Here is a 25476-nt window from a genome sequence, read left to right on the forward strand (position 1 = left end):
CAAGCACAAATATTTGCATCAACAATGAATAAACGGAGAGGGCGCCAGCCACGTCCTCTCCCTAACATTTCCAATGCACGAGTGAAAATGGCGGCGACGCGCGGCTGCTTATATAGAATCCGAATCTCGCGAGAATCCGACAGCGGGATGATGACGTTCGGGCGCGCTCGGGTTAACCGAATCATACGGGAGAATCCGAGTATGCCTCGGACCCGTGTAAAATGGGTGAAGTTCGGGGGGGTTCGGTTTCCGAGGAACCGAACCCGCTCATCACTATATGAAACCCATGTTATTATACAAAGCAATTGCTCATGTGTCCTGGCACTGTATATTCTCAATGTGTATTTTACCAGAGCTATATAACAAACGAAATGGCGGCACTCCGAGACTGCTGAGTGTAAAGAAATGCTACTTTATTAATAAAGCAGCATTTCTTCACACTAAGCAGTCTCGGAGTGCCGCCATTTCGTTTGTTATATCGGATTCATTCCTCGGATGGCACCTGAGCATTATCACGTGGATTTCAAAGGGCAAGTGCAGGGACCTCATCTGTATATATATATATATCGATCGAAGTATGCAGAGATATGTCACACTAGCACTTCAAACACTGATATTTTTTTTTCATCCCCCAAATTGAACACTGGCTCACAGTGATCAGGCGTCCCGTAGCACCCATCCCCTTTCTATCCGGTGGCTGTGGCTTGCACTATCTTCCTCCCAGAGCCCCACCGCTCTCCCACCTAGCAGCTGTGTCTTGCCTTGTGCCCCAACCCCACTCTCCCACCAGGCAGCTGTGTCTTACTCTGTCCCCCGCTCTCCCACCCGGCGGCTGCACTGTGTCTCCCCCCCACACCCCCAGAGGTGCAGACACCTGGGTGTGCAAGACAAAGATCCGGAGATGTCGCATAAACAGCAGTATGTGTGTATTTAGCTCCCCTCTGCTAACCCCGCCCCCTCCACAAACTCCACCCCCATTAGGGCTGCTCCCTGAAATTTCCTGAGCTGGTTTTCCATCCCAATCCGCCCCTGGCTGTATCATTCATATAAATGTCTCTGTCTATAGAATATATATACGTTCTAAAACTACATAGCATATATCTGGAAAGGGTGTGGTTCATCAAATCGACAGTATCTAGGTCGACAATGTTTAGGTCGACAGTCACTAGGTCGACATGGATGGAAGGTTGACAGGGTTTCTAGGTCGACTTGTGCTAGGTCAACAGGTCTAAAGGTCGACATGAGGTTTTGTTTTTTTTGGTGTCGTTTTCTTCGTAGAGTGACCAGGATCCCAAATTAGTGCACCGCGTCCCCTCGCATGGCTCGCTTCGCTCGCCATGCTTCGGGCATGGTGCCTTCGCTTCGCTCGGCACAGATTACCGTTCCAATCGTAGTCCACGTGGATCGTTAAGTATGAAAAAATTTAAAAAAAGAAAAAAATGTGAAAAACTCATGTCGACCTTTAGACCTGTCGACCTAGCACATGTCGACCTAGAAACCCTGTCGACCTTCCATCCATGTCGACCTAGTGACTGTTGACCTATAGTGGTCAACCTAAACATTGTCGACCTAGATACTGTCGATCTTCAGACCGGATCCCACCTGGAAACCCCCTCTTAGAAATCCTGCATTGGCCCCTGCTCTGTCAGCGCACGCAGACCACTGTGCTCCCCCGTCCACTCTTTCCCCGTATGTCTCACGGTGTCTCCATTGCCAACACAGTCAGCACACACCGACCCCTATGCTCCCCGTCTTACTTTACCCGTGTATCTAGCTATCTATTCTGTCTGCCGTACTGTGTAAAAAGGGGGACGCTGTGTGCCGTACTGTGTAAAAAGGGGGACGCTGGCTGCCGTAATGTGTAAAAAGGGGACACTGCCGTAATGTGTAAAAAGGGGACGCTGTCTGCCGTAATGTGTAAAAAGGGGACGCTGTCTGCCGTAATGTGTAAAAAGGGGGGCGCTGGCTGCCGTAATGTGTAAAAAGGGGACACTGTCTGCCGTACTGTGTAAAAAGGGGACACTGTCTGCCGTACTGTGAGAAAAGGGGGACGCTGGCTGCCGTACTGTGTAAAAAGGGGGACGCTGTGTGCCGTACTGTGTAAAAAGGGGGACGCTGTGTGCCGTACTGTGTAAAAAGGGGATGCTGTCTGCCATAATGTGTAAAAAGGGGGACTGGCTGTCGTAATGTGTAAAAAGGGGACGCTGTCCGCCGTAATGTGTAAAAGGGGGACGCTGTCTGCCGTAATGTGTAAAAGGGCTCTACCTGGTGTATTGGCGCTACTGTGCAGCGTAATTTGAATAATGGAGACTACTGTGCACCGTTATATGAATTGGTATTATTTTGTAGCCACACCCCTTCCCCATGAAGCCACGCCCCTATAGTTTTTTGCGCGCGCTCTGTCCCTGTTTTACATAAGGTGAGGGCGCCACTGCCATTTCTTGCACACAGCGCTAAAATGTCTAGTTACAGCACTGCCCCGTGTTCCCTCTGTGTGTGTCTCCTAATGTCCCCACAGCCAGCTGGGTCAGGTCACATGGTGTCTGCCGGCACTGTCAACAGTGGATTACAGAGATGTTTGCTACTTGTCTATAGGTCCCCAGTGTCCCCGCACCCTACCTGGATCCTCTCGTTACACTGCATCATCGCCGGGTGTCCAGGTGAGCGCTGGTCAGGGGTCCAGATGAGCAGGGAGTGCCATGGAGGGGAGGATCATGGATCCATGAAAGGACTTTCTGGCAGCGGGGATCAGTACAGTCACGAGGAGTCCCGCGGGCAGAGAAGGATTGCTGTAAATGCAGTACGCTGCTGCTAGGTCTGCTTGGCAGCGTGAGATAGGCAGGTCTGCAGGCACAGTGACCCCTGCTGAGTCTGCCCACCTGACAGGGACCTTGCAGGGAAATAGCGGGGAGCCTGCACAAGCTGCCGCATCAGGGACAGCAACAGAAACTGGTAACTGCTTGAGCGTGGTAGAGGTCATCAGCATAGCAGCGCTATGGGTCATTGGCGGGACTCGGCGAACATTATGACTGCAGTGCCTCACCAGCTACTGACCTCACCGCACGCCACTGGGGTCGGCATGTGCTGGCTGCCAGTGTTTCTTGCTGTCGCCTCTGGCCTGCCCTGTTCCTTACCTAGGGGCAGATGTATTAAGCCTGGTGAAGTGATAAAGTGGAAGGTGATAACGCACCAGCCAGTCAGCTCCTAATTATCATTTTTCAAACCCAGCCTGAAACATGGAAGTTAGGAGCCGATTGGCTGGAGCGTTATCACCTTCCACTTTATCACTTCACCAGGCTTAATAAATCTACCCCCTAGTCTCTGAGTCCAAGTCAGTGTGCGCCCCTCTGCTTCTCCTCCAACTGCTCTGTGGCTGCCAGTACAGAGGCACGCGGGGAGGTGTGGGGGAGGGGGGGTTGGGCATCAGTATGCCATTTAACTTTTTTGGCGCCTGGAGCTCCCTCGCTACACCCCTGATTATGGTACACACTTGTGTCACATTAGTGATAATTTAAGTATATTTATTCAATAATTCCACACTAGGTAATGGAGCAGTATAGAGCTGGAACACAGTATAAATGATAATCACCAATAGGAGATCCTAGCTTGTGCAAAAAAAATCTATCAACAATTAGTGAGGTTTTACATCATCTAGCAATTTGCAGCCATGGTGATCTCGCTGTTTGATTAAAGAGGTGAAATATTAATATCTCTTATTATAATAAGACCTATCCTACAATAAAGGCAGATGCCAGCAGAATAACAGATGCACAATATAAATGATTAGTACAGTAGTCAAGATATGGGGTCTTTGTGGTAGAAAGTGCTCTTGGTCAACTTCAATTACAGTATTCAGATTCTGAACACACATATACACAATAACAGAGTATTGCATATAGAGATGTGCACCGGACACTTTATGTGTTTTGTGTTTTGGTTTTGGATCTCCGCTTCTGTTTTGGATCTGGATTGGTTTTGCCAAAACCACCCTTTCGGGTTTTGGTTTTGGATCTGGATTTTTTTTTTAAAAACAACATAAAAACAGATAAAATAACAGAATTTGGGATGTTTTTTTTGTTCCTACAGTATTATTAACCTCAATTCATTTCCACTCATATCCCATCTATTCTGAACACCTCACAGTATTGTTTTTAGGCTAAAACCTTGCACCGAGGTAGCTGGATGACTAAGTGGGCGGCACAAACACGTGGCCCATGTAGGAGTGACACTTCATTGGCAGACAGGAGGGCATTTTTAAACACTAGGCCCCAAAGAGCACATAATGCAAAGAAAAAAAAGAGGTGCAAGATGGAATTGTCCATGGGACCTCCCACCCACCCTTATGTTGTTTAAACAGGACATGCACATTTTAATAAACCCATAATTTCAGCGACTAGTGGGCCCCCTGGAAAAAGCTTGCCAAGTTTTCAGAATCATAGCTAGCTATAAACATACCACCTCCTTCTTTGATGACTTTTCACATTATGAGAAGAGGCAAGAGGAAAACTCTGAAAACCTTGAAAACTCACCTCTTTAGGAAAGCATATCAAATTCCAGAACCGCCCACATAACTTTCATAAACCTTCCTATCAAATTGCATCCACTAGCCCACCAAGAACCTTTGAAATCTGGTGGACAGCTATGCAGTAGATGGCACCTTTCCTTGTGTATACATGCCTATTTCCCTATAGATTGTAATCTTGCGAGCAGGGCCTTCCTACCTCTATGACTGTTTGTTATCACCCAGTTTGTTATATCATTGCTATTTCCAATTGTAAAGCTCAACAGAATTTGCTGCGCTATATAAGAAACTGTTAATAAATAATAAAGAAATAAGAGGAAGAGGACAGTGTCAAGAAGGTGATTAAAAATTTGAGAGGAACATGTAATCAGGAACAACACATAGGCTTTCACCTCCACTCCTATATTGGTTTGGAAAGGAAAGATCTTCAACCAAGAAAATATATAATTACCACATTACTGGACAAACTGAAAAACTAGAGGCCAAAGCCTACAAATTTGTACCCCCTTCTCCATGTTCAGGGAATAAAATAATCCCGGATTTAATGCTGGGATGCAAATAAACTGGTGTATACCACAGGATCAAGATTGGATATTTTCCCCTCCACGGAGTCTAGAGACTTATTTTGTGACAATCTCTTGGGTTTCTTTTTTTCCATTTTTTAATTGCATTTTAATTCATATATTTTGTGGCAGGTGCCTTTTTTTCATTTTTCACAGCTCCCAGTTACATGCATGTGAGCATATCTGTGTGTCTTGTTTATTTTATTCATATTTTATATTTAAATAAAGCAGCCCCTTGCGAACCTCCACAGCAGCCCCGGATGGGGCAAGTTGAATTCGGGTGGGTTCGGTAAAGTACTAAGCAGGACTGTGCAGTGAATTTTTGGTTATTCAGCCCCTGCCCTAGTGGAGCTTACCACGCTAGTCCAAACTCATTTCATATTACAAATAGGACTGTGGGAGGAAGCAATGCTAACCTCCGTGCCACCAGTATGCCTCAGCATGGTAAGTCAGACAGCTTACTGGCTGTAAGCCACCATGAGACTCCATACTGGACCTTTATTCAGTAACTGTTTGTGCCTCACAGAAGCTCCTGGCCCATCTAGTTCTGCAGTGCAATGGAAAGCTGATGCAATGCAAGATCACTGAAACTCTGTTCTTCTAACAGCGAGATCTTGCGATAACCCTACGCAGCCCTTATATTGTACAATTGTTAATTAGAAAACATTTACAAAATAAAATAAAAGAACCCTGTACAACAAATGTGCATCTTGTAAATAATCTCAAAATGTGGAACATTAATAATAAATCAAAATTAAGGTTTACTAATTGAAGCCAACAATTTCAATCCCTAACATGAAATAATTGAGAAGAACCTCTCTCTAATGCTGGGTACACAGTGCACACTAGAAGATATATCTACTAGAGATGAGCGGGTTCAGACAGGGCACCCCTGGAATTATGTCAGCCCCTCTGGACTTATACAGCAGATAGGCAGCCCCTCTGGACTTATACAGCAGATAGGCAACACCCCTGGATTTATACAGCATAGGCAGCACCCCTGTAGAATTACACAGCACAGCAGACAAGCAGAAGCAACCCTGGACTTAAATGGAAGTGGGGCAGCACCCTTGAACTGATAGGGAAGAGGTACAGCACACCATATAGGGCAGCACCCCTGGAATGATGTGGCAGACAAAGAAAAGACGTACAGGATACAACTGTCCTTGTGCCCTCCCATCCACCCTTATGTTGTATAAATGGGTCACGCACACTATAACAAACCAATCATTTCAGTGACAGGGTCTGCCACATGGCTGTTGCTGAAATGATTGGTTTGTTTGGGCCCCGACCAAAAAAGCAATTGATCTCTCCTTGCACAAACTGTCTCTACAGAGACAAGATGTTGTCTTCATCCTCCAATTCCTCAGCCCCTTCAGTGTTTACATCTTCATCCTCACACCGAAGAAGTGGATTTTTGGGTATTTTGCCCAGGCATGACAATGGGCTTTTTCATCCCATGGCCAACAACTGTCTCCACTGGTGCCTTTTTCAAACAAATCACATCACCCTCAAAATCCTCATCGTCATCTTCCTCTTCAGCACCAGCTACACCAATATCCTCCTCATTCTGGTGTATTTCTACAGTGACAACTTAAATCTCAATATTAGCAACTGGCTGTGCTCCTCCCAGCACTTGCAGGGGGCATGCAAGTGGTGGTAGGAGCCTCCTCTTCCCATACAGTCTTGGGTAGTGGTGCAAGTAGAAATATTTTCTTAGTGGTACTGAGTGGCAAAAATGGGCATGGTTATGTGTTGTGAGGGGACATGGCCACATGCCTCTAGTGGGAGTGGCTACATGACACTTGCGGTGTGGCCACATGACACAGACCCTTTTATTTGCACTCTGGGGCAAGGCTAGAATGATATACTAATTTCTCCAGTATAACAGAAATATATAGTGATATCCCCAGTATATTAGAAATATATAGTAATGAATCCAGTATAATAAATATATATATATATATATATATATATATATACTGTATATATATATATATATATATATTAATGCCACCAATTTAATAAAAATATATAGTAATGCCTCTATTATAACAGGCAAATATATTGTAGTAGTGCCTCTGGTATAATAGAAATATATAGTATTGCCCTCACAATTATAGAAATATATAGTAGCGTCCACATTACTACAGAAATATATAGTACTGCACCCATAATAATAGAAATATATATTAATTAGAGATGATCGGGTTCGGTTCTCAAAGAACCGAACCCTACCGAACTTCATGTCCCGAGCCCGGATCCAAGCCTAGCTCGGGACTTCCCACCAGACTCGGAAACCAGAACAAGGCAAAACGTCATCATCCCACTGTCGGATTCTCGCAGGATTTGGATTCCATATAAGGAGCCGCGCATCGCTTCCATTTTCACTCTGGAATTGGAGAGTGTAGCGAGAGGACGTGTCTCCGTCCTCACTCAGTGGCTGTGTGGGAGGGAAAGTGGGGTGGTGATTCCAGTGCTGTCTTGTGCTGCTCAGTCAAGTCCAGTCTTATGCTGCATCAGTTCAGTCACAGTGGTGGTGTCCTCTGCTGCCATGTCCAGTGTAGCTGTATAAGTCCAGTGCAGTGGTGTTGTATTTTCCTGCATCAGTACAGTGGTAGTGTCTTGTGCTGCATCAGTCCAGTCACAGTGGTGGTGTCCTCAGCTGCCATATGTCCAGTGCTGCTGTATCAGTCCAGTCCAGTGGTGCTGTGTTGTGCTGCATCAGTTCAGTGGTGGTGTATTGTGCTGCATCAGTACAGTCACAGTGGTGGTGTCCTTTGCTGCCATATGTCCAGTGCCGCTGTATAAGTCCATTGCAGTGGTGCTGTGTTGTCCTGCATGAGTCCAGTGGTAATGTCCCTGTGCTGCTGTAAATGTCCAGAGGTACTGCTGTATAGGTCCATTGATACAGCCGTATATGTCCAGTGATACTACCGTATATGTCTAGTGATACTGCCGTATAAGTCCAGTGATACTGACGAATAAATCCAGTCCAGTGGTACTGCCGTATATGTTTAGTGATACTGCAGTATATGTCCAGTGATACTGCCGTATAAGCCCAGTGATACTGACGAATAAATCCAATCCAGTGGTACTGCCATATATGTCTAGTGATACTGCCGTATATGTCCAGTGGTACTGCCGTATAAATCCAGTGGTACTGCCGTATAAATCCAGTCCAGTGGTAATTCCATATACATCCAGTACAGTGGTACTGCTGTAAAAGTCCAGTGGTACTGCTGTATAAATCCACTCCAGTGATACTGCCGTATATGTCCAGTGGTACTGCCGTATAACTCCAATCCAGTGGTACTGCCATATATGTCCAGTGGTACTGCCAGATAAATCCAGTGGTACTGCTGTATAAATCTAGTCCAGTGATACTGCCATACAAGTCCATTGGTACTGCCATAAAAAATCCAGTGGTACTGCCATATATGACTAGTGATACTGCCAGCTATGTCCAGTGGTACTGCCATATAAATCCAGTCCAGTGGTGCTGCCATATAAGTCCAGTGGTACTGCCGTATAAATCCAGTCCAGTGGTACTGCCGTATAAATCCAGAGGTACTGCCGTATATGTCCAGTGGTACTGCCATATATGTCCAGTGGTACTGCCGTATAAATCCAGTGGTACTGCCATATAAATCCAGTCCAGTGGTACTGCCGTATAAGTCCAGTGGTACTGCAATATAAATCCAGTCCAGTGGTATTGCCATATAAGTCCAGTGATACTGCCATGTATGTCCAGTGGTACTGTTGTATAAATCCAGTGGTACTGACATATAGTTCCAGTGATACTGCCGTATATGTACAGTGGCACTGCCATATAATTCAATTGATAATGCCGTATATGTCCAGTGGTACTGCTGTATAAATCCAGTGGTACTGCCATATAAATCCAATCCAGTGATACTGCTGTGTATGTTCAATGATACTGCCGTATATGTCCAGTGGTACTGCCGTATAAATCCAGTGCTACTGCCGTATATATGTCCAGTGGTACTGCCATATAAGTCCAGTGGTATTGCCGTATAAATCCAGTGGTACTGCCATATAAGTCCAGTGATACTGACGTGTATGTCCAGTGGTACTGTTGTATAAATCCAGTGGTACTGCAATAAAGTTCCAGTGATACTGACGTATATGTACAGTGGCACTGCCGTATAAGTCGAGTGATACTGCCGTATATGTCCAGTAGTACTGCCGTAAAAGTCCAATGGTACTGCCGTATAAATCCAGTGATACTGCTGTATATGTCCAGTGGCACTGTCATATTTTTCTAGCGATACTGCCGTATATGTCCAGTGGTACTGCCGTATAAATCCAGTGTTACTGCCGTATAAATCCAGTCCAGTGATACAGCTGTATATGTCCAATGATACTGCCATATATGTCCAGTGGTACTGCCGTATAAATCCAGTGATACTGCTGTATATGTCCAGTGGTACTGCCATATAATTCCAGTGATACTGCCGTATATGTCCAGTGGTACTGCCGTATAAATCCAGTGATACTGCCGTATATGTACAGCGGTATGGCTGTATAAATCCAGTGGTACTCCTCTATAAATCCAGTCCAGTGATACTGCCGTGTATGTCCAGTGGTACTGTTGTATAAATCCAGTGGTACTGCCATAAAGTTCCAGTGATACTGATGTATATGTACAGTGGCACTGCCGAATAAGTCGAGTGATACTGCCGTATATGTCCAGTGGTACTGCCGAAAAGTCCAATGGTACTGCCGTATAAATCCAGTGATACTGCTGTATATTGTCAAAATGGGGTTGAGGTAGAAAAATGCGCTGTATAGACTTTAGCTGGCCTAGGGGTGGTCACAGGGCTCCCCTGTTGAGCCCAAGAATAGAAATGGATATATGCAATACAGAAAGAGGACTACTCCTGATTGGCGCTTGTCAGATAACACCCACATAAAACATTATGATTGAGCCATGATTGGTAGGAAATAAGGCATGTGTCTAGTGTTATGTAAAAACAATCTCTGTTTTAATTTAAACAAACACTAAAATCAAAACACATATAAAATGGAAGTAGATAACACAGAGAATCCTACCAAGATGGTGGCCGGAGCCGCAGGTGTTATATGCAAGGTATACCCGGGAAAGATACCCTGCATAAGGCTCCGGAAGGCGAGATTTTCCCTGTGGTATAAACTGAGTCCAAAAACGTCCTTGGAAGTCCAGAGCACTGGTAGGCAGACACCAACGCGTTTCGGGACATCAAAGTCCCTTTTTCAAGGTAGTATGTCTCCAGTGCTAACTTAGTGTCTTTATATAAGGTGTGCAATTAGTGAAATGGCCTCCTGCAAAGCACTTCCTGTCCGCCGATTACCGGAACCGGAAGTGACACTCCTGTGCATTCCACCAGCCGACCGGAAGTGATCTTGCGTCCGCCGGAACCGGTAATGATGATTTTTCTAAAAAAAAAAAAAAAAAATTTTTTTTTTTTCCCCTCTTCTTCTTTTCTTTTCCTTTTCTTCCTTCCATTAGTGTGTCCATAGAAGTTGCTGAATTGAAAGTTCCAAATACAACTTATTGTAGATGTTCATCTTGGTATTGGCCTCAGTACCGGTACATAGAAAAAATAGAAATAGAGATAATGAGCAAACAATAAAGTTATCAAAAGGGGAGCTAAAAATGAATTAAGGAATTTTAATCTTTAGAGGAACCATTTGATTTCAAAATCCCTGTTTAGACCAGTGGGAAAGAGAGTTTGTAAATTAAATATGGTTTTCATTTCGGCTTTCGCGAGATTTGTCTCCAAATTGCGGTTCTTCCACGTGGCTTTAATGTGGCGCAGACCTATAAAGTTGGAAATGGAGTTTGTGGAACATTGATGTTCAATTCTAAAATGTTCTGACAGGTGGTGAGTTGTAAGACCTTTTTTGATGTTCCGCAAATGTTCCCTTATTCTGGTTTTTAATGATCTCGACGTCCTGCCGACATATGTTTTCCCACATTTACATGTAATCATATAGACTACGTTGGTGGTGTTGCAGGTAATGAAGTCACGAATTTTCATCTTGGTGCCATTGACTTTGACTTCAGTAAATTTGGATTTTTCAGATTTGATGTTTCTACACCCAATACATGTCCCACATCGGTGGAAACCAGATGTTCTTATGGGATTTGATGTTTTAAAGGGTAGCGCACTTCTCACCAAATGGTTTCTTAAATTCGGAGCCTTGCGGTAAACAAATTTTGGTGCAGATGGAATGATTTTCTTCAGGATAGGGTCACCTTGCAATATGTGCCAATGTTTTTTTATGACTTGTTCGAATAGTTTGTGGTCTGAATCAAAATTGGAAAAGAATGCCAGCTGTGTCTCCTTGAGGGCATTCGGGGGCTTTATCTGGTCCTCTATTAATGTAGATCTTTCTATTGACATCGTTTGTTGTGCAGATTGTTCGATATCTTCTAATTTATATCCCTTCTCCAAGAACAACTTTTTGAGACTCTGTATTTGGGATTCACACATGGGAAGTTCACTGCAGTTTCTTCTTGCTCTTATGAACTGCCCCTTGGGGATCCCTTTCAACCAATTGATATGATGTTCACTGTTTATTGCTATGTAGTTCTGCGTATCAGTAGGTTTGTGATATGTCCTAGTGTGAACTGATCCAGTTTTGATGTAGATTTGAAGGTCCAAGAAATTGATTTCGTTTTGACTGATTGAAAAAGTAAATAATATATTGTTGTCATTGTTGTTCAGAGATGTACAAAAAGATTCAAGTTCTTCTCTTTCTCCCGTCCAAGTGGAAATTACATCATCAATATATCGACCCCAATCGTTAAGTTGTTCACCCCAAGTTACGCTTGGGTAGATGGTGATGGATTCCCAATAAGCCATAAACAGGTTGGCGTAACTTGGGGCAAATCGAGTGCCCATAGCGGTGCCTTTGCTTTGAAGAAAGTATTCTCCATTGAAGAAGAAGTTATTCATGAGGATGAAGTTGATGGCTTCTAAAATGAAACTTTTCCTTTCTTCCGTGTATTGGGTCTGGTCAAGGAACCACTTAATTGCTTTGAGGCCATCCTCATGCTTGATGATGGTGTAAAGTGAACAGACATCAGCTGTTACCAGAAAGGTGTTCACTTTCCAATTGATCCTTTGTACTCTCCTAATTGCGTCTCTGGTGTCTTTAATGAAGGAAGGGGTTTGAATAACAGAGGGTTGTAATAAACGATCTACCATTGCTGATAGATTAGATGTTAAGCTGCCCGTTCCGGTAATTATAGGTCGTCCGGGAGGTGTAGTGAGGCTCTTGTGTACTTTTGGCAGGACGTAGATGGTGGGTGTAACAGGATTCTCTATGTTGAGGTATTCAAATTCACCCTTGGATATGCCACCAGATTCTAGATGTTTGTTAAGAAGTTTCTCAAAATTGTTCTTGATTCGTATGGATGGGTCAGTTTTTAATTTTTGATATGTTGTTGTGTCGGATAATTGTCTCATGATTTCTTGAATGTAATCAGACAAATTAAGGATGGCCACACCCCCACCCTTATCACAGGGTTTTACGACGATAGATTCATCTTTACTTAAAGTGGTGATTGCTTGTCGCTCTTTCCGACTGAGGTTCCAGCGTGGATGACGTTTCTTGGTTTCTATTTTCCGGAACTCTTCGGTGGTTAATTTTTGAAATGTATCTATAAAGCTCCCTTTAATATGGGCCGGATAGAATGTGGATTTCTTCTTGAAGAGTAGTATTTCTTCTTGATCTTGGTGAGATTCTTGTGTGTTTTCTGATTTCTTCATCTCAAAGAATTTTTTGAGGGTTACCTTCCTTGTGAATTTTTCCAGATCAATATATTTGTCAAAGGCCTTTGATGATGTGGTGGGGGCATATTTTAGGCCTTTTTCTAAGACCCTTGTCTCTTCCTCTGTAAGAACACGGTTACTGAGATTGAAGATGATTTGTTTTCTTTCTTCTGTTGCAATGTTCGCAATACTTTCTCCTTTCTTCTTTTTCTTTTTCTTTTTGTTTTTCTTAACCAATTTTCCTGCCCTTTTTCCCCTTTTCCTTCGAATCGTGTTCTTTTGTTTTTGTTTTTGGTTAGGTATCAGATCCTCGTTGAACCTCTCCTCTGTTCCTGAAAAGGGGGTTCTGTACGAAACTCTCTATTACGATATGAATCAGTTCTGTCTGTCCTTGTTCCTCTATCGTCTCTTCTTGATGGACCTTTTCTTTGTTCTCTTGGGGGTAAAGGTTTATCTTTTCGCTCTGGAGTAGGCCAACGATCGATCGTCAATTCCTTTCTGCGAGGTGACAGGTACCTTGCTCTAGATCTGTGGAGATCTAGTGGTGATCTCTCTCTCCTACTTTGGTCCCTGTTATTCCTGTATTCACGTCTTCTACCAGCTTCTGGTCGGGTATTGTATTCTCTTTCACTATAATTATTCCACATCGGTCTCCTTCTTTCATATTCCTTTGGATATCTGTAAATATTAACCCTTCTCTCCCATGGTGTCCTCCGTGGTCTATACCTGTGTTCTTGATAGTTCCACTTCTTGTTCCATTCTGTTGATCTTTCTCTAACCGGCCTCTGAATATTATTGGAATCTTTTTGCAGTACGGCAGTGGAATTGGTGGATGGATCTGAGGGTGGTGGTTTGGGTTTTCTTGTTTTGGAGATTCCAAAGCGATATAAGTCACAGTCTCTTTGGAGTTTTTTCTGTTTCTTTTTAATTTACTCCTTGGTATTCTGTTCCATCTTTACTGCTAGTTCTTTCTCCAGTTCTTCAAACTTCTTTAATTTTGTAAAAGGTTCAATGATAGGCTGGAATGATTCGATCCTATCTTTTGTTTCTTTTAATTTATTTGTTCTTTCTTTTAGAATAAGATCGATGAGTGAAAAAGAACAAGTGTCCAATATGGTGGACCATTCTTTGATGAATTCTTCTGAGGTGTCTACAAAAGATGGCTGTTTGTCTATCCGGAGTCCTTTTGGGATTAATTGTTCTACTTTGTATTTTTCTAGAGTTGCAATTTCCCACCACAGACGGTTTTCTTTTAGAAGCCAATCTGTAACTCTGTGCATAATGGTCTCTAAATTTTCGTCATTAGTGACAAACTCATCTTTGTTGTAATGGACACCAAAAGCTTCTTTGATTTCATCATTTCTTCGTTTTATGTGTTGTAACATACTGCAGCAGTAACTTCCTCAGTGAGGGGAAGAGTGAATTGTCAAAATGGGGTTGAGGTAGAAAAATGCGCTGTATAGACTTTAGCTGGCCTAGGGGTGGTCACAGGGCTCCCCTGTTGAGCCCAAGAATAGAAATGGATATATGCAATACAGAAAGAGGACTACTCCTGATTGGCGCTTGTCAGATAACACCCACATAAAACATTATGATTGAGCCATGATTGGTAGGAAATAAGGCATGTGTCTAGTGTTATGTAAAAACAATCTCTGTTTTAATTTAAACAAACACTACAATCAAAACACATATAAAATGGAAGTAGATAACACAGAGAATCCTACCAAGATGGTGGCCGGAGCCGCAGGTGTTATATGCAAGGTATACCCGGGAAAGATACCCTGCATAAGGCTCCGGAAGGCGAGATTTTCCCTGTGGTATAAACTGAGTCCAAAAACGTCCTTGGAAGTCCAGAGCACTGGTAGGCAGACACCAACGCGTTTCGGGACATCAAAGTCCCTTTTTCAAGGTAGTATGTCTCCAGTGCTAACTTAGTGTCTTTATATAAGGTGTGCAATTAGTGAAATGGCCTCCTGCAAAGCACTTCCTGTCCGCCGATTACTGGAACCGGAAGTGGCACTCCTGTGCGTTCCACCAGCCGACCGGAAGTGATCTTGCGTCCGCCGGAACCGGTAATGATGATTTTTCTAAAAAAAAAAAAAAAAAATTTTTTTTTTTTCCCCTCTTCTTCTTTTCTTTTCCTTTTCTTCCTTCCATTAGTGTGTCCATAGAAGTTGCTGAATTGAAAGTTCCAAATACAACTTATTGTAGATGTTCATCTTGGTATTGGCCTCAGTACCGGTACATAGAAAAAATACCGCAAGGCTCCGAATTTAAGAAACCATTTGGTGAGAAGTGTGCTACCCTTTAAAACATCAAATCCCATAAGAACATCTGGTTTCCACCGATGTGGGACATGTATTGGGTGTAGAAACATCAAATCTGAAAAATCCAAATTTACTGAAGTCAAAGTCAATGGCACCAAGATGAAAATTCGTGACTTCATTACCTGCAACACCACCCACCAACGTAGTCTATATGATTACATGTAAATGTGGGAAAACATATGTCGGCAGGACGTCGAGATCATTAAAAACCAGAATAGGGGAACATTTGCGGAACATCAAAAAAGGTCTTACAACTCACCACCTGTCAGAACATTTTAGAATTGAACATCAATGTTCCACAAACTCCATTTCCAACTTTATAGGTCTGCGCCACATTAAAGCCACGTGGAAGAACCGCAATTTGGAGACAAATCTCGCGAAAGCCGAAATGAAAACCATATTTAATTTACAAACTCTCTTTCCCACTGGTCTAAACAGGGATTTTGAAATCAAATGGTTCCTCTAAAGATTAAAATTCCTTAATTCATTTTTAGCTCCCCTTTTGATAACTTTATTGTTTGCTCATTATCTCTATTTCTATTTTTTCTATGTACCGGTACTGAGGCCAATACCAAGATGAACATCTACAATAAGTTGTATTTGGAACTTTCAATTCAGCAACTTCTATGGACACACTAATGGAAGGAAGAAAAGGAAAAGAAAAGAAGAAGAGGGGGGGGGGGGGGGGGAATTTATTTTTTTTTTAGAAAAATCGTCATTACCGGTTCCGGCGGACGCAAGATCACTTCCGGTCGGCTGGTGGAACGCACAGGAGTGTCACTTCCGGTTCCGGTAATCGGCGGACAGGAAGTGCTTTGCAGGAGGCCATTTCACTAATTGCACACCTTATATAAAGACACTAAGTTAGCACTGGAGACATACTACCTTGAAAAAGGGACTTTGATGTCCCGAAACGCGTTGGTGTCTGCCTACCAGTGCTCTGGACTTCCAAGGACGTTTTTGGACTCAGTTTATACCACAGGGAAAATCTCGCCTTCCGGAGCCTTATGCAGGGTATCTTTCCCGGGTATACCTTGCATATAACACCTGCGGCTCCGGCCACCATCTTGGTAGGATTCTCTGTGTTATCTACTTCCATTTTATATGTGTTTTGATTGTAGTGTTTGTTTAAATTAAAACAGAGATTGTTTTTACATAACACTAGACACATGCCTTATTTCCTACCAATCATGGCTCAATCATAATGTTTTATGTGGGTGTTATCTGACAAGCGCCAATCAGGAGTAGTCCTCTTTCTGTATTGCATATACTGCTGTATATGTCCAGTGGTACTGTCATATAATTCTAGTGATACTGCTGTATATGTCCAGTGGTACTGCTGTATAAATCCAGTGGTACTGCCGTATAAATCCAGTCCAGTGATACTGCCATATATGTTAAGTAGTACTGCCGTATAAATCCAGTGATATTGCCGAATATGTCCAGTGGTACTGCTGTATAAATCCAATGTTACTGCCATATAAATACAGTCCAGTGATACTGCCGTATATGTCCAGTGGTACTTCCGTATAAATCCAGTGATACTGCCGTATATGTCCAGTGGTACTGCGGTACAAATCCAGTGGTACTGCCGTATAAATCCATTCCAGAGGTACTGCCATATAAGCCCAGTGATACTGCCGTATAAATCCAGTCCAGTGGTACTGCTGTATAGGTCCAGTGGTACTACCATATACAACCCAGTCCAGTGATACTGCCGTATATGTCCAGCAGTACTGCCATATAATTCCAGTGATACTGCTGTAAATTTCCTGTGGTACTTCTGTATAAATCCAGTCCAGTGGTACTGTGGTACTGCCGTATAAATCCAGTATAGTGGTATTTCCGTATAAATCCAGTCCAGTGATACTGCTGTATAAGTCCAGTGGTACTGCCGTATAAATCCAGCCCAGTGATACTGCCGTATATGTCCAGTGGTACTGCCGTATAAATCCAATCCAGTGGTACTGCCATATAAGCCCAGTGGTAATGCCATATAAATCCAGTCCAGTGGTACTGCCGTATAAGTCCATTGGTACTGCCGTATAAATACAGTCCAGTCGTACTGCCGTATAAGTCCAATGGTACTGACGTAATTTGAGTGATACTACCGTATATGTCCAGTGGTACTGCCATATAAATCCAGTGGTACTGCCATATAATTCCAGTGATACTGCCATATATAGTCCAGTGGTACTGATGTATATGTCCAGCAGTACTGCCATATAATTCCAGTGATACTACCGTAAATGTCCAGTGGTACTGCTGTATAAATCCAGTCCAGTGGTACTGTGGTACTGCCGTATAACTCCAATCCAGTGGTACTGCCATATATGTCCAGTGGTACTGCCAGATAAATCCAGTGGTACTGCTGTATAAATCTAGTCCAGTGATACTGCCATACAAGTCCATTGGTACTGCCATAAAAAATCCAGTGGTACTGCCATATATGACTAGTGATACTGCCAGCTATGTCCAGTGGTACTGCAATATAAATCCAGTCCAGTGGTACAGCCATATAAGTCCAGTGGTACTGCCATATATGTCCAGTGGTACTGCCTTATATGTCCAGTGGTACTGCCGTATAAATCCAGTGGTACTGCCATATAAATCCAGTCCAGTGGTACTGCCGTATAAGTCCAGTGGTACTGCAATATAAATCCAGTCCAGTGGTATTGCCATATAAGTCCAGTGATACTGCCATGTATGTCCAGTGGTACTGTTGTATAAATCCAGTGGTACTGACATATAGTTCCAGTGATACTGCCGTATATGTACAGTGGCACTGCCATATAATTCAATTGATAATGCCGTATATGTCCAGTGGTACTGCCGTATAAATCCAGTGTTACTGCCGTATAAATCCAGTCCAGTGATACAGCTGTATATGTCCAATGATACTGCCATATATGTCCAGTGGTACTGCCGTATAAATCCAGTGATACTGCTGTATATGTCCAGTGGTACTGCCATATAATTCCAGTGATACTGCCGTATATGTCCAGTGGTACTGCCGTATAAATCCAGTGATACTGCCGTATATGTACAGCGGTATGGCTGTATAAATCCAGTGGTACTCCTCTATAAATCCAGTCCAGTGATACTGCCGTATAAGTCCAGTGATACTACCGTGTATGTCCAGTGGTACTGTTGTATAAATCCAGTGGTACTGCCATAAAGTTCCAGTGATACTGATGTATATGTACAGTGGCACTGCCGAATAAGTCGAGTGATACTGCCGTATATGTCCAGTGGTACTGCCGAAAAGTCCAATGGTACTGCCGTATAAATCCAGTGATACTGCTGTATATGTCCAGTGGTACTGTCATATAATTCTAGTGATACTGCTGTATATGTCCAGTGGTACTGCTGTATAAATCCAGTGGTACTGCCGTATAAATCCAGTCCAGTGATACTGCCATATATGTTAAGTAGTACTGCCGTATAAATCCAGTGATATTGCCGAATATGTCCAGTGGTACTGCTGTATAAATCCAATGTTACTGCCATATAAATACAGTCCAGTGATACTGCCGTATATGTCCAGTGGTACTTCCGTATAAATCCAGTGATACTGCCGTATATGTCCAGTGGTACTGCGGTACAAATCCAGTGGTACTGCCGTATAAATCCATTCCAGAGGTACTGCCATATAAGTCCAGTGATACTGCCGTATAAATCCAGTCCAGTGGTACTGCTGTATAGGTCCAGTGGTACTACCATATACAACCCAGTCCAGTGATACTGCCGTATATGTCCAGCAGTACTGCCATATAATTCCAGTGATACTGCTGTAAATTTCCTGTGGTACTTCTGTATAAATCCAGTCCAGTGGTACTGTGGTACTGCCGTATAAATCCAGTACAGTGGTAATTCCGTATAAATCCAGTCCAGTGATACTGCTGTATAAGTCCAGTGGTACTGCCGTATAAATCCAGCCCAGTGATACTGCCGTATATGTCCAGTGGTACTGCCGTATAAATCCAATCCAGTGGTACTGCCATATAAGCCCAGTGGTAATGCCATATAAATCCAGTCCAGTGGTACTGCCGTATAAGTCCATTGGTACTGCCGTATAAATACAGTCCAGTCGTACTGCCGTATAAGTCCAATGGTACTGACGTAATTTGAGTGATACTACCGTATATGTCCAGTGGTACTGCCATATAAATCCAGTGGTACTGCCATATAATTCCAGTGATACTGCCATATATAGTCCAGTGGTACTGATGTATATGTCCAGCAGTACTGCCATATAATTCCAGTGATACTACCGTAAATGTCCAGTGGTACTGCTGTATAAATCCAGTCCAGTGGTACTGTGGTACTGCCGTATAACTCCAATCCAGTGGTACTGCCATATATGTCCTGTGGTACTACCAGATAAATCCAGTGGTACTGCTGTATAAATCTAGTCCAGTGATACTGCCATACAAGTCCATTGGTACTGCCATAAAAAATCCAGTGGTACTGCCATATATGACTAGTGATACTGCCAGCTATGTCCAGTGGTACTGCCATATAAATCCAGTACAGTGGTACAGCCATATAAGTCCAGTGGTACTGCCATATATGTCCAGTGGTACTGCCTTACATGTCCAGTGGTACTGCCGTATAAATCCAGTGGTACTGCCATATCAATCCAGTCCAGTGGTACTGCCGTATAAGTCCAGTGGTACTGCAATATAAATCCAGTCCAGTGGTATTGCCATATAAGTCCAGTGATACTGCCATGTATGTCCAGTGGTACTGTTGTATAAATCCAGTGGTACTGACATATAGTTCCAGTGATACTGCCGTATATGTACAGTGGCACTGCCATATAATTCAATTGATAATGCCGTATATGTCCAGTGGTACTGCCGTATAAATCCAGTGTTACTGCCGTATAAATCCAGTCCAGTGATACAGCTGTATATGTCCAATGATACTGCCATATATGTCCAGTGGTACTGCCGTATAAATCCAGTGATACTGCTGTATATGTCCAGTGGTACTGCCATATAATTCCAGTGATACTGCCGTATATGTCCAGTGGTACTGCCGTATAAATCCAGTGATACTGCCGTATATGTACAGCGGTATGGCTGTATAAATCCAGTGGTACTCCTCTATAAATCCAGTCCAGTGATACTGCCGTATAAGTCCAGTGATACTACCGTGTATGTCCAGTGGTACTGTTGTATAAATCCAGTGGTACTGCCATAAAGTTCCAGTGATACTGATGTATATGTACAGTGGCACTGCCGAATAAGTCGAGTGATACTGCCGTATATGTCCAGTGGTACTGCCGAAAAGTCCAATGGTACTGCCGTATAAATCCAGTGATACTGCTGTATATGTCCAGTGGTACTGTCATATAATTCTAGTGATACTGCTGTATATGTCCAGTGGTACTGCTGTATAAATCCAGTGGTACTGCCGTATAAATCCAGTCCAGTGATACTGCCATATATGTTAAGTAGTACTGCCGTATAAATCCAGTGATATTGCCGAATATGTCCAGTGGTACTGCTGTATAAATCCAATGTTACTGCCATATAAATACAGTCCAGTGATACTGCCGTATATGTCCAGTGGTACTTCCGTATAAATCCAGTGATACTGCCGTATATGTCCAGTGGTACTGCGGTACAAATCCAGTGGTACTGCCGTATAAATCCATTCCAGAGGTACTGCCATATAAGTCCAGTGATACTGCCGTATAAATCCAGTCCAGTGGTACTGCTGTATAGGTCCAGTGGTACTACCATATACAACCCAGTCCAGTGATACTGCCGTATATGTCCAGCAGTACTGCCATATAATTCCAGTGATACTGCTGTAAATTTCCTGTGGTACTTCTGTATAAATCCAGTCCAGTGGTACTGTGGTACTGCCGTATAAATCCAGTACAGTGGTAATTCCGTATAAATCCAGTCCAGTGATACTGCTGTATAAGTCCAGTGGTACTGCCGTATAAATCCAGCCCAGTGATACTGCCGTATATGTCCAGTGGTACTGCCGTATAAATCCAATCCAGTGGTACTGCCATATAAGCCCAGTGGTAATGCCATATAAATCCAGTCCAGTGGTACTGCCGTATAAGTCCATTGGTACTGCCGTATAAATACAGTCCACTCGTACTGCCGTATAAGTCCAATGGTACTGACGTAATTTGAGTGATACTACCGTATATGTCCAGTGGTACTGCCATATAAATCCAGTGGTACTGCCATATAATTCCAGTGATACTGCCATATATAGTCCAGTGGTACTGATGTATATGTCCAGCAGTACTGCCATATAATTCCAGTGATACTACCGTAAATGTCCAGTGGTACTGCTGTATAAATCCAGTCCAGTGGTACTGTGGTACTGCCGTATAACTCCAATCCAGTGGTACTGCCATATATGTCCAGTGGTACTGCCAGATAAATCCAGTGGTACTGCTGTATAAATCTAGTCCAGTGATACTGCCATACAAGTCCATTGGTACTGCCATAAAAAATCCAGTGGTACTGCCATATATGACTAGTGATACTGCCAGCTATGTCCAGTGGTACTGCCATATAAATCCAGTACAGTGGTACAGCCATATAAGTCCAGTGGTACTGCCATATATGTCCAGTGGTACTGCCTTACATGTCCAGTGGTACTGCCGTATAAATCCAGTGGTACTGCCATATAAATCCAGTCCAGTGGTACTGCCGTATAAGTCCAGTGGTACTGCAATATAAATCCAGTCCAGTGGTATTGCCATATAAGTCCAGTGATACTGCCATGTATGTCCAGTGGTACTGTTGTATAAATCCAGTGGTACTGACATATAGTTCCAGTGATACTGCCGTATATGTACAGTGGTACTGCCATATAATTCAATTGATAATGCCGTATATGTCCAGTGGTACTGCCGTATAAATCCAGTGTTACTGCCGTATAAATCCAGTCCAGTGATACAGCTGTATATGTCCAATGATACTGCCATATATGTCCAGTGGTACTGCCGTATAAATCCAGTGATACTGCTGTATATGTCCAGTGGTACTGCCATATAATTCCAGTGATACTGCCGTATATGTCCAGTGGTACTGCCGTATAAATCCAGTGATACTGCCGTATATGTACAGCGGTATGGCTGTATAAATCCAGTGGTACTCCTCTATAAATCCAGTCCAGTGATACTGCCGTATAAGTCCAGTGATACTACCGTGTATGTCCAGTGGTACTGTTGTATAAATCCAGTGGTACTGCCATAAAGTTCCAGTGATACTGATGTATATGTACAGTGGCACTGCCGAATAAGTCGAGTGATACTGCCGTATATGTCCAGTGGTACTGCCGAAAAGTCCAATGGTACTGCCGTATAAATCCAGTGATACTGCTGTATATGTCCAGTGGTACTGTCATATAATTCTAGTGATACTGCTGTATATGTCCAGTGGTACTGCTGTATAAATCCAGTGGTACTGCCGTATAAATCCAGTCCAGTGATACTGCCATATATGTTAAGTAGTACTGCCGTATAAATCCAGTGATATTGCCGAATATGTCCAGTGGTACTGCTGTATAAATCCAATGTTACTGCCATATAAATACAGTCCAGTGATACTGCCGTATATGTCCAGTGGTACTTCCGTATAAATCCAGTGATACTGCCGTATATGTCCAGTGGTACTGCGGTACAAATCCAGTGGTACTGCCGTATAAATCCATTCCAGAGGTACTGCCATATAAGTCCAGTGATACTGCCGTATAAATCCAGTCCAGTGGTACTGCTGTATAGGTCCAGTGGTACTACCATATACAACCCAGTCCAGTGATACTGCCGTATATGTCCAGCAGTACTGCCATATAATTCCAGTGATACTGCTGTAAATTTCCTGTGGTACTTCTGTATAAATCCAGTCCAGTGGTACTGTGGTACTGCCGTATAAATCCAGTACAGTGGTAATTCCGTATAAATCCAGTCCAGTGATACTGCTGTATAAGTCCAGTGGTACTGCCGTATAAATCCAGCCCAGTGATACTGCCGTATATGTCCAGTGGTACTGCCGTATAAATCCAATCCAGTGGTACTGCCATATAAGCCCAGTGGTAATGCCATATAAATCCAGTCCAGTGGTACTGCCGTATAAGTCCATTGGTACTGCCGTATAAATACAGTCCACTCGTACTGCCGTATAAGTCCAATGGTACTGACGTAATTTGAGTGATACTACCGTATATGTCCAGTGGTACTGCCATATAAATCCAGTGGTACTGCCATATAATTCCAGTGATACTGCCATATATAGTCCAGTGGTACTGATGTATATGTCCAGCAGTACTGCCATATAATTCCAGTGATACTACCGTAAATGTCCAGTGGTACTGCTGTATAAATCCAGTCCAGTGGTACTGTGGTACTGCCGTATAACTCCAATCCAGTGGTACTGCCATATATGTCCAGTGGTACTGCCAGATAAATCCAGTGGTACTGCTGTATAAATCTAGTCCAGTGATACTGCCATACAAGTCCATTGGTACTGCCATAAAAAATCCAGTGGTACTGCCATATATGACTAGTGATACTGCCAGCTATGTCCAGTGGTACTGCCATATAAATCCAGTACAGTGGTACAGCCATATAAGTCCAGTGGTACTGCCATATATGTCCAGTGGTACTGCCTTACATGTCCAGTGGTACTGCCGTATAAATCCAGTGGTACTGCCATATAAATCCAGTCCAGTGGTACTGCCGTATAAGTCCAGTGGTACTGCAATATAAATCCAGTCCAGTGGTATTGCCATATAAGTCCAGTGATACTGCCATGTATGTCCAGTGGTACTGTTGTATAAATCCAGTGGTACTGACATATAGTTCCAGTGATACTGCCGTATATGTACAGTGGTACTGCCATATAATTCAATTGATAATGCCGTATATGTCCAGTGGTACTGCCGTATAAATCCAGTGTTACTGCCGTATAAATCCAGTCCAGTGATACAGCTGTATATGTCCAATGATACTGCCATATATGTCCAGTGGTACTGCCGTATAAATCCAGTGATACTGCTGTATATGTCCAGTGGTACTGCCATATAATTCCAGTGATACTGCCGTATATGTCCAGTGGTACTGCCGTATAAATCCAGTGATACTGCCGTATATGTACAGCGGTATGGCTGTATAAATCCAGTGGTACTCCTCTATAAATCCAGTCCAGTGATACTGCCGTATAAGTCCAGTGATACTACCGTGTATGTCCAGTGGTACTGTTGTATAAATCCAGTGGTACTGCCATAAAGTTCCAGTGATACTGATGTATATGTACAGTGGCACTGCCGAATAAGTCGAGTGATACTGCCGTATATGTCCAGTGGTACTGCCGAAAAGTCCAATGGTACTGCCGTATAAATCCAGTGATACTGCTGTATATGTCCAGTGGTACTGTCATATAATTCTAGTGATACTGCTGTATATGTCCAGTGGTACTGCTGTATAAATCCAGTGGTACTGCCGTATAAATCCAGTCCAGTGATACTGCCATATATGTTAAGTAGTACTGCCGTATAAATCCAGTGATATTGCCGAATATGTCCAGTGGTACTGCTGTATAAATCCAATGTTACTGCCATATAAATACAGTCCAGTGATACTGCCGTATATGTCCAGTGGTACTTCCGTATAAATCCAGTGATACTGCCGTATATGTCCAGTGGTACTGCGGTACAAATCCAGTGGTACTGCCGTATAAATCCATTCCAGAGGTACTGCCATATAAGTCCAGTGATACTGCCGTATAAATCCAGTCCAGTGGTACTGCTGTATAGGTCCAGTGGTACTACCATATACAACCCAGTCCAGTGATACTGCCGTATATGTCCAGCAGTACTGCCATATAATTCCAGTGATACTGCTGTAAATTTCCTGTGGTACTTCTGTATAAATCCAGTCCAGTGGTACTGTGGTACTGCCGTATAAATCCAGTACAGTGGTATTTCCGTATAAATCCAGTCCAGTGATACTGCTGTATAAGTCCAGTGGTACTGCCGTATAAATCCAGCCCAGTGATACTGCCGTATATGTCCAGTGGTACTGCCGTATAAATCCAATCCAGTGGTACTGCCATATAAGCCCAGTGGTAATGCCATATAAATCCAGTCCAGTGGTACTGCCGTATAAGTCCATTGGTACTGCCATATAAATACAGTCCAGTCGTACTGCCGTATAAGTCCAATGGTACTGACATAATTTGAGTGATACTACCGTATATGTCCAGTGGTACTGCCATATAAATCCAGTGGTACTGCCATAT

Source organism: Pseudophryne corroboree, chromosome 11, assembly GCF_028390025.1.
Source record: "Pseudophryne corroboree isolate aPseCor3 chromosome 11, aPseCor3.hap2, whole genome shotgun sequence".
Classification (NCBI taxonomy): domain Eukaryota; kingdom Metazoa; phylum Chordata; class Amphibia; order Anura; family Myobatrachidae; genus Pseudophryne; species Pseudophryne corroboree.